At 44.2% G+C, this 11,712-nt stretch overlaps 1 pseudogene; it reads right to left on the reverse strand.

Annotated features, from left to right (window-relative positions):
• Positions 1-470: 470 nt before the first annotated feature.
• Positions 471-10,024, reverse strand: LOC121837558 (annotated as a pseudogene).
• Positions 10,025-11,712: the final 1,688 nt, after the last annotated feature.

Here is an 11,712-nt window from a genome sequence, read left to right on the forward strand (position 1 = left end):
ATCCGAAGATCAGCTGATATTCGCAAAGAGGGGGAAGACTTCAAGTCAAGATAATCCAGAGAAAGCTATCTTTTCATGATTATGTAGACTTTCCCGTCTGTCTAAGCGACAATCGGAAATGGACACGACACGCGAAGGTGTTCCTCGAGTTTGTTTTCAAGTTAAGACGAGTATCTGCAGGATTAGCGATGGACACCGGCGTATTATGTGTTCTTCCTTTCAAAGGTGCGAGCAGACTTTCATTGCTTCACTTATTTTGATATCAGAAAGGCTTTATTGAACAAGAAAAATAAAGAAAGATAATGTTTAAACCAATTTACATAGTTTTGCAACAAAATTTCGAAGCGCAGTTGGTGGGGCAACATATGTCCCACTTCCCTCTAAGCACCACAAACTGAAATGGGACAGCGTATGTCTCTTTGCCCACGAGGGACATTGACAAAAAATAACGAGTTTCCTCTATTTTAAGTTCACTTGGACAAGTGAAAGGAAAAGAAATACCCAACACGCAAAGGTACGTCGCAGGTGCAGCGCAGCAATCTTGTGCGGTCTTCGTTGCACTCTGTGGAGCCTTGTACACGTTACTAAAAAAAGTTATCGATTACAATTACTGTTACTCTTGGTTAAAAAGTATTCGATTAGATTACTTGATTACTCCACGGCAAAAGTAATTGGACATTACTTAAAGAAGTAATCGTTACTTTTCCGATTACTTTATTGTATGAAGACACATCTTTAGCGCTCATAACAATGAACTACTTGCAGCCTGTATTTCACATTTGCACAAGTATTTAAAAAGAAAAACTGGCTCCCTCTTCGTGGTCGTTGCACCTTCACAATGCGGACACAAGCATAGAATTCGTTTGAAGACGTTTAATGATTTTGGCGTTCGCCAGTGTGTGTGGGGGGGGGGGGGGGGGGGGGGGGGGGGGAGGGGGGCGGGAAGCGAAGGGGGTTATAGATCTTGTTAAGCTTGAGCAAGGGTTGTCGCTCAAAGTTTGCGTCGCTCATTTTATTCTTCACATGTGGATGAGCTTGCATGTTATACAAAAGAGCAGCAGCTCCAGGATTTGAAACGGATCATGTGTACACCAGAGTGTCGAACCGATATTTTTATCGGTTCGGTTCGGGTTCGGGTTCACGGCTTTTGGTTCAGTTCCGGTTCAGTTCCGGGGCGCAAAAAATAACGGTTCAAACCGGTTCGAACCGGTTCGAACCGGTTTGAACCGCTAAATTGAGAATATATTTTTCGCGTTGTTCTGTCAATAGGCACTATTTAGGCCGTGAAACTAACTACTGTAAACGATCTGATTTTTGCGAGGACCTATTTTTTTTAGAATTTCACGAATCGCCTACAATTCGCGAAAAATGGGTCCCGCGAACAATTTCGCTAAAATGTAAACACATTGGAATTTATATTGAGATTCCACCGCGTCGAGAAAATTACAACCCGCGATTTATTGCAAAACTTCAGCTTTGACCTAAATCGCGAAATATTGAGCCCCCGAAAAATAAGTCATTTACAGTATATAGTTTTCTTCTTTTTTTATTGTTTGTTCAATCTAGTTTTATTTTCAGGTACCAAAATTATAAAATTCTGTTATTTATTCCTACACAAGAAAAGAAAATCTACATTAACATACAAAACGTCGTGTTTATACGACTCAACATCCCTTCGTTTACCAGAGTCACATACATTGTACCTGAATCGAAATGTTTTCGAGAAGTGAAGTAGGTTGCCTAAAAAAACCGTGATTGGTACAACTTTGTATCGCAGTATTAGAAGTTGAATCGTTGTTTTGCCCTTAAACTAAGGAATTAATTACAGTGAAGAAAATCATGAAAGCGGCACCTCGTCGCCATATATATCATATCTGTTTTACGGAATACGTGGCACAATATATATATATATAATGACGAGACGACTGAGCTTAAGGCAATATAATGTTCAAAATGTCACGAAAGTCACGAGACAAGCCCTTCCAGTATATATTTTATAGATACACTAAGCGACAATCACAATGCTTGTTTTTCTAACCGGCATTGTTTGCTCTCAGCACCATGATGCGGGCGACGAATCATGCAAAAAGGAGTGGCTGAAATTGTTCACTCTAATATATGAGCACCTTCGTACTGAGATCGAATCTCACCTAAAACAGTGCTTACCCATGTGAACATTTTCTTATATTGGATAAACTGGCATAGCCGGTTGAGGTTTGTTCTTGACAAGATGCCGGTCAATTTAATTTGCAAGTAAGCATCACCCTCGCTAATTGATAATTTTTGTTAAATAGAACAAAGTGGTATTTCATGCTCTACTCAATTTGGAAGCTACTTAATTGGACACTTTCTTACAGTTTGCGCGTGTAATCGTCATAGTTCCACCATTCGTCCCAGTGTATTTTGTTTTGTTTCGACCCACAGACACGTAAAAGCTCTGTTTAACAGATAAAAGACGCGATAATAAACTTCTATATATTTGAGAAGTTATATATGCGCGAGGAACACATAGTTATTTAAATTAGCTTCAAAATAAAAAAAAAAATTATTTAAAGCTTTCCCAAATCACCTATAACGTGTCTATAGAGGATTAATGCGCCGAAAAAGATTTCCAGAACATCTTTCAGATAATTTGAAGGTGCGTTTACTTATATGTGTATCATTGAGGTGATGATCTTTTATTTATGCTGCCAAATCTTCAGACAGGAATTAAGTATATTTTTATTATCATCGATAAATTTGACTTTATGAAGTTCACATAACCGCCTGAGACCGACACGGAAGGACGATACTCGAAAATACGCCAGCTGCATGTTGATTCTTCGGAAACGTGCTTTTGTTAGCTGTTTTGCAGTGTAAAATACTGGGTTGCAGGGATGCCAAAAAGCACAGTGGTCACATGATATATCGGAAGGCAAATACGCGAAATGTGCAGAAATAAGGAGATGACACGTTATTTTTCTAAATAATCCCTTACACAATGCTTTACTGCAAAAAGAGATGCATAGAAATGCATAAAATGATATTCCTAATTAAACATAAATTGCGCGAAGGGCAAACGAAGATTCTTAGAATCCTAATATAAATCACGTTTGGGCATTAGCTTGCCTCAGCTCGAAACGTCGCGAGACAGTGCCTCGGGACGCTAATGTTATCTTAGGTTTTACGTTCACTTGTTTTGGGACCATACTTCACGACTCTGTTCTTTATCAGTCATGTGCTCCAACATTTCATAAGGCTGCCGTATATCATCGCGAGACTGCTATAAATACTACACAACTTTACACCTTGGACGTCTAGTGCTAGTGTTGCGAACGTCGCACTTCACCAGAAAGCTGAAGTATTTAACATGGTTTGCACGTGACGTAATCGCACTATATACTGGTTGTCATTGCGAGTTGTTGTTGCTGAAAAAATTAAATCCGGTGGGGCAAAATGCACGCTGCAAAAGGTTCGCACTCAGTGCAAGCTATGTATTTGAGAGGCACATATTTTTCTTGTTGGTGCATCGCCGTTAGGCACGACGCGAGTATCTGGCACGACGAAAACGTGCTTTCCGGCAAGAGTGTTTTCACAAATAAAAGTTGTATCCACTACCCATCTGTCACTATCGTTTCCAGGCCACGCTTTCTAGTCTGCGCCGAAAATGCGCGGCAGAGGATTCTTTACGACACATTATGCTTTAAAACTACACCCCCTCCCCACTCCCTTTTCTTCTTTAGTTGCTCCTCAAGATACTTTTTATTCCTCAGGGATCGCCTGCTCCGTATTGGGTGGTGTTCATTCGACAATTATATTTGTGTCACTTGTTAACAGTAATTCTTCCCTGCTTTTACTTTGCACAAAACTGTGAAGTTTAAACAAAATACAGGGCGGTCGAAACTTGGAGAACTTGAGAACGACACTCCTGTGAGACTTAGAGCGGCTGCCAAGGTTCGGCTATCCCCCTGAGGCCACTGGGATCTTTCTTTTCAGGTATCCCTCCCGTACACACTAATAGTTCTATGTAATGTAGGACTAATACGTTACATTTAGACCCTTTAACACTTCTATTCCCGGTACAACTTTCTGAGGCCGTTCAGCAACAACGAAAACATGTTTGGGAGCCTCAATTGTGTGCATACATGCAAAATGGGTCGTACAGCATTTTTTTTACCTTAAGTTCAATAAATATGGCTAAGATGTAATTCCTGACGTTGATAACTTGCAAAGCCATCCATTAGTTTGCCCCTCTGCGAAATGGTAGACGCAGTCGAAAGAAAGAAATGAAACAGCTTTCCCCTCCTCAACTCGCAATTAGAACTATCAGCCACGTGATCCGATCCTATTATATACACCGTCAGTGTTTATCATAGTCATACGGAGGGTTGGCAAAGCATAGAGCATGGGCTGATCTTCAGATATAGTTTTAGTTGGGCTATAATGCCCGAGCCCTACTAAAGCGACAAACAGAAACAAACGACAGCGGCAAGCCTTAAACCAGAGTATTTCGCGATTTGAAGGCTTTGTAGAATAAAGAAGGCTATGCTCAAACACGAGCATCATGCACACGAGGGTACCATTTGCAGGCTTGTAAACACTCGTGCTAACTTTACGAGCACCGAACAACTCAAAGCCGTATAAACGTACCTTCGCGAGCACGCTGCATGTGTCTGAGGCCTGTCGCTGTCGTTTTTTTCTGTATCTAGCTCTAGTGGGACTCGGGCCCATCATAATCTTTGAGTTGAACACGAGCCGTTACCCGAATGTTTGGCGATGCTGGTTGTCATGAACCAGAGCATTCGACTCGGGATCATGACAATCGAGTACATCATGGTGTCACGTGACTCTCAGTGCGCAGTTCTGATGTCATGTGACGTCACGGTGTCAGCAACGTTAATAGATATAGCGACGTCCTCAATTTGAATCGACTTAACGCGGTGAGTCACGTGACGTCACGGGGTCACGTGATGTGACATTACTTTACAGCATGTCTTTAGATAATGACGTCACGTGACGATGTGAGACATGCCTAATCATAGTGCCAATAAGAAAGTGCCGCAAAAACCCAGGATTTATTATACATTGCAATTCTGTATATGACGATTTGATCAATACGTAGAGGAATACACGTGCCACTTTTTTATTCCCAAATATAAAATTTGTAATACTAACAAAAAAAAAATATCGTGAACCGTTTTGAACCGGTTACCGTTATATTTTTTTCCGGTTCAGTTCCGGTTCAGTTCCAAGATGGCGGCGAAGATTTCGGTTTGGTTCAGTTCCGGTTCGGCTAAAAATAACGGTTCTGTTCCGGTTTTCGGTTCGGTTCGGTTCCGGTTCGACACCCTGGTGTACACTGTTAGCAAGTCCCGTGTAATTGGCGAATATTTGGGGTGAAAAACACGCTATTTACACAGATTACCATACATTTGCACGATGAGTAACGGATAATTCGTTCAGAACTCATGCGAGGTTGTAAAAAACGTGTTTTGGTTCGGTCATACACGCATAACCGTGTAGCCGACCTCGATAACACGCATCGCCCCCGGCGACGACCGCGGCATTGCCGGCTATCGAAGCACCGGAATGCTTGGGGACACACTTAGAAAGGACCGTCGAGACAAATGCCGCGGAAAGAAACATGTCTCGGAGACAGATATGCACCAAAAGCAATTGCGCCATGTCGCAGGACGTTGGCGAAACCCGCGCTTACCGTGCTCGCCGCCAGTTTCTGGTCGATGGCAATGCGGCTTCCCTCATGTCGCCCATGTTTGTATATAGTTTAGGGGTCTTGATAATAGTTTCTTACACACCACAAATAAAGTCATGTGTCTAGTTATTTGTTCCAAACAGTTAAAATGGATATAAAAAGCGTGTCCTCGATGTGAACACGTGACTTTGCAGTTGGTTTCGTTTTTGCTTCAACCTTCCCTACCCGCTACTGTTTTGGTTTGACGGGAGGCGAGAAGCTTCGCATAGAGCTTCGGAGTTTGCGAGCACATAGTGAAGACGTGACCGGAGAAGTGCCCCTGTGATGTTCCTGGAAGACGGAAAGTGCCATTCGTAATCGTCGTGTGTGCTTTGAAAGCGAAGGGAGTCACAGAGTCCACGAGTTCGCAACCACAAGCCAAGGTTCACGACAGCGCGGCGTTGACTTAGGCGATCTCGTTCTGTTTGGTGCAACCCGGCGATGCGAAAAAGAGCTGAAACGTTCGTCGTGTGTGGTGCGGTGCTTTGTATTCCGGGTCTGTTTGAACCACGCTTTTAACACGGAGCGCAAATCGTTTGTTGCTGGGTGGAGGTTCAACGGGTACAGTCCCGTCGTCGTCAGCTGATCCGGTCCAGCTGGTCCAGGAGGACGCAGCGAGCGTTTTTAAAAGTAAATGTTCCTTCGTTCCGTTTCAAACTGTGGAAGTATCCCAACACATACCGTCAGTAAGAAGCAGCGGGCGTTTTCAACAAAATTACGTCGTTTTAATTGAATAATGGACTCCGGATTGTTGTCTTAAATCTGCCGTTTTTTATGCTTCGTGTTGGACTGCGTTTGCACAGCGACGCACACCGCTCGAGTAAATGATTCGGTCCTGCAATGAGTTAGTTGCGCCATCATGCGGTGTGAATAAATTAGGGCAAGGTTTCCTACCTGCCCACAGATGCATGTACTGAGACCATTTTTTACGTTGTGAACGTAGTGCGCTTTCTTTATTTTGGAAGAGGCGTTGGGTGCATTTATTATGGTACAATCACTTGAGAGTTAAGAAATTGGAGAGCGAGCAGGCTTTCCCAACTTTGTCTCTTTCTCTTTGGCACTGCACTGTTTCAGTTTCAGTATAGGCATATCTACTAGCAGGTACAAACTGCTCTAAAGCAGGTAAAAAACGGGAGGCTTAGGACGGTGCGGACTTCGTATTTCGCGCTTTTCGCAAGGTGACAGGGTAAATGCTTTTGTGAGATATGCGGAATATGCAAGCGATTTTCTGTTGCCCGTCGTTTGCGTCTCTCCAGCAAAACGAATAAGATGATCTACTACAAAGGCGCAATCACAAGCCAAGATTTAAGATAGCAGTCGTTTGCTTCGGTTATCCGTGTAGCTGTATTTTACCCTGCTCTCTGCAACACCGTGTCATGACGACGAGCTGGAACGGTCACGGTTTGTGCTGTCCTCCCGGTTGACAGAAACCTGCGTCGCCCGCATCGGCACCGAGTGCGCTTGGGCTGTTGATGCTCAAGCCTTTCATCCGCGGCTTGTCGCCAGCTCATCCTGCTGCTCAACGGTGAGGAAGCGGCGAGAGTAACCTCGGAAGTGAATGTAAATCCTCGTTCATTCGGTTATCCGGTGTCAAAGTGTGGAAGATGTCCAACGTCTACTGAGGGCGGGAACTGCGAGCGTTTTGCCTTGCTTTTATAACCGAAACCAAACCAACGAGATAACTGCCTTGCGTACTATAAAATGACGGAAGCAATAAGTTTCAACAGGTCGAGTACGTCACTGGGGATGTAGGCGAGACGGTGCACACTGTTTAAACGCTTGCAGTATCCACGAGTGGTACCAGGAAAGCGACGTCAACAGAGAAGGAGCTCGCGATTCAGCATAATGCACTGCTACGGGCCCGTGTATCTTCAAAGTTCCGGGTGGTGGCAGTATAAAAAAAAAGACGCATCAGCGCCCCAAACCAGTGTTCACGAATAACACCGGTCACAAATTCCCAAGCCCCACCGCTCCACTCGACACCGACACGGCATACGACAACAAACTGCATCAAAACGCCCCAAAAGTGAAGGCGTCTGCTCCCGTACTGCAACTAGCAAAAACGTGTTGGGCGGGTGTCCGGATGTCCTTCACAGAAATATATGAAAAATGCTTTGCGCAAGGATCCTTTTCATTTATTATTGCATACGTAATGACAAAATCCCAATAATTTGTTTTCCTATCTGATTCAAGCTAGTCGGACTGCTCATAACACTGGTCAAACAAGAAAATAACAAAAATTTGAACTTTTTCATGACCGGTTTAAGATTTATTGTTAACATATCGTTATTTATTGCAACGGACTAACATTATAAATTTTGCCTCCATACTTTTTAAATGCAAACAGATCTAACACACGGCTGTCCATTGCGCCGTGTTTTGTGTATTCTTCTATAAATCTGTAATAGTCAACGACCAAAGAACTCACCCGCACATGTCAAGCTTATATGCGCCGCGGGGAGAAATGGATATCGAGTAGGAAGTGTCGAGCGTAGTGTCGTTGTTGTGTTTGTGTACATGTCGGCGCTGTGTAGTACGTGGTACTGGTGTTGCCTGCGTTGTATGTAGGGTTGCTGTGTGGTCGTGGTCGTTCGCTGTGTTAACAGACTCGTCTTTTTTTTTTAAATACAGGCTGCTAGACATCTCGATAGGTGGCGCAAGTTACCGCCCAATTCTAAATAGTTTGCTCAAGTTATTTATCCATGTAAGTTCGGCATTCGTTTTTTTTTTTTTTTTTTTGCCTGGCGGCTTGTTGAAGCTATTGACGCCGCCGACCGCCGACAACGCACGTACGTACCTTTGCAAGTAGCTACGTCCGCCGCTTGGAGACTTTACTGTGTATAAAAGACATCGAACGAGAACTAACGCGCCCTGTGTGCTTTCAATTCGGCTGAAACGCGCGCGGCTCGCTGGGCTCGTCTCTTGCCTGTTTTCGGCCGCTGGCCGCCATGTTTCATAAGGAACACGCTCGAAACGTTTAATAATAATAATAATAATAATATTTATTTTGGTTCAGGAGAACCGCGGTGCCGCGGATGTCCTTCACGGTGTAGCGTTTATGCGGAAGGCAGACACGGTGTAGCGTGTTAAGTTTACACAGCACCTTATGTGTAGACGAAAAGCACAGATGGCCTCGTGTAAAACGAACACATTTCGACGTGTCCGCTATGGTACAACGGTTTACACGTCTGGGCGTGTTAGTTTTGCTAACAGTGTAGTATCCATTAGCGGAAGAGATCGCCCCGACCACTTTAACTCCAAACCTTGTTTATCAGAAAGAACGCGTAGGGGAAATGGGGAAATATTTCAACTGCCTTTGTTATATTTTGCATCCGCTTTAGGCATTCTTCGGTTCTGATTCTCCTACGGGCTGCGAGTAGGTACCCTAAGCAGGATTCGTTTATTTTTTTTTTTTATTTCTGTGTGTTTGTGCGTGAGGGGGCTAGTTTGAACGAAGGACTCACAAAGCTACATTCTGCTTCGTCAAACTTCGCCCTAAATGGCCTTTGTCACGCACTGTGCTTCCCTGGGGCTTCCCACTCCCAGTCCCAGATCGAAAAAAAAAAAACGGGCATTCGACAGAAACTGTACATAGAAAGAGATTGACCTCGTTTCCTACAGCTCCGCAAAAATATTAATTTTTTTCCGTTCGAAAAAAAAAAAAGCAAAGTTTATTTTTGTCATTTCATAAAAAAAAGGCGTGTGCCGTGGGGGGGGGGGGGGGGGGGGGTCCCATGGACAAATTGTAACCTGTTGCAAGTAATTTTATTACTTCAAAAAGTAATCAAATTACTCTTCTGATTACTGCCTAATAAAAGTAATCAACTGATTACAAAATTACTCCAAAAAGTAATCGATTACAAGTAATTTGATTACTTGTAATGCGTAAAGTACAAGTCCGAGCACCACCGACACGTTCTCCTCTTGGCATTCTCGTTAGGGAAGTGGTTTTTTCCCTCAAGACGAATTTCATTTTACACCCCAGTAATCAACGACTCACTACGCGTCCTTGTTTCTTCTGGAAATATACTTGAGACTTTCTGCTAGTGCGGAAACTCTGTCTCTTGATCGATTGTCGCCCGAGAAGCACCTTGAAGTGAAGCAAGGCCACATCGTCGTTGCTGTTGAATGCCGTGTGTTGCACAAAGACATTGACAATTGCTGCATCGACAAGAAAGTAAAAAAAGTACGATGCCACGACTTCTTGGACCGTCGATCGACCGGATAGGCATTGCGCTTCTGATCGAAACAGTCTACGCTCTCCATCCAGCGGTCGTAGTCCTTGACGGACATCGGGCATGTAACTGGAATATTTTTCTTCCGCAGGAAAGCTTCCTTTTAATCGAACCTTGCTCTTCAGGGTCATAAAAATTGGACATCATGTGCACATTGTTTATGTCTGGCCATTGGTAAGCCGACACTGGCCCTTTTGATCAGAAGAGGCAGTCTCCACGAGAAAGCTTGTGGTCAATATTGACTTCTGGGGCACGTCTCGTTTGATGGTCTGGAATGTGCCACAGGCAAAAACACTCCTCGTTCTCGTGCAGACGCAATTTACCTGACAAAAAAAAATTGTAAAAAAAAACAAAAAAACTGGGGATCCTTCTTCCACTATATGCTCCGTCAACGAGAAGACGACATGTTCCCAGAGAGTCTGATGAGTGTGGCTTTCTACGTTGTGTCCTTGCTCTACTTCGAATAGGCAGAAGTAACCAACCTCACTTTCGGCGAGGCTCCAAACTTTGTATCCCCGTTTGATTTTCGGTTTCATCGGCATGCATTATTTCATTGCCGATCGACCCTTGAAAGTAATCATAGATTCATCAAGCACGACATGAGAGAACGGGCTGCATTTGTATCGCAAATTCTTGTTGAGGGCTTCTATAAGAAGTCGCACTTTATAGCACCTGTCCTATCCTGGCGAGGTTCGCTCTGGTTGCTGCGTGTTCTCATTCAGGTGTAAACAGATTGTGATTTGTATAACACTTGAATGTCATCGCGCGAGAGATTTCCTTTACATTGAAGAGCTGATCTGAGCTCCAGTACAGGTAGACTTGGGACAAGGGATGAATACTCATATGAATGAGCATGCCTATGTGGGCGTTCCGCTCGCTCACTGCTCAGAGTGGCTCCCAGTTCGCTTTTCTCACCTGGTCAGCGTACCGGTTTCTCGGTGAAAATAGTTGTCGGGACTTCCTCATCAAATTAAAGAGTAAATGCGTCAAAGGCACTGCTATCTGAACCTAGGTTAGGAGAGCATTTTGGGGTTTTTTCAGTGTCCTTTTCAGGAACGTCTTGAGGTTTCTCAGCTATCTATTCCATGGACGGTGATGGCATCTCATTCACTTCACCGTTCTGACTAGCATCTGCTTCAGGCTGGACACCCGTCTTCTGGCCACATGTCTGTCTGTCTCAGGGTGAAGACATCCATTGTTGCCTTGAATGTGCCAGCGCGTGACGCTCTCGCGCAGTTGGTGCGTGACTTGGGGTGTCAAATGGCGTCTATGAATTAGCCAAAGCTACGCGCTCGAACTGAGTGACACTGGATTGCGCGCACTTCAAAATTCATAAAAAGACGATTGGGTGGAAAAATGGCTGAGATGACACCACTCAAGCAAAAGCGCGTGTGTGGATGAAGGCACTCTAAAATAGGACGCCACTGTCCCACGAGACCGAAGAAACTCGATTGAAACAATTTTCACAGGTGGGACATATGTGTCCCACTGTCTCACAAAATGGTTGCTCAAGGAGACAAGAACAACTTTGCGCATTCGAAAAATGGCTTGTTCCCGCTTCTCCCCGGCCTAAGAGCCTCCCCCACAAAAGGGGGTGGATTACGCGCTGCATCCTCACCCAAAGGAGGCAACAAAGTGCAGCATCAGCTTTGAATCTCATGTGATGTGCTCCGCTGGTTCGTGCTCTACTTGAAAAATCGCGTGCTAAAGGGTAACGCGAAGGTGACATCTTTTATTGCCTCGCCT

This window comes from Ixodes scapularis, unplaced genomic scaffold (genome assembly GCF_016920785.2).
Source record: "Ixodes scapularis isolate PalLabHiFi unplaced genomic scaffold, ASM1692078v2 PGA_scaffold4__175_contigs__length_147842914, whole genome shotgun sequence".
Lineage (NCBI taxonomy): Eukaryota > Metazoa > Arthropoda > Arachnida > Ixodida > Ixodidae > Ixodes > Ixodes scapularis.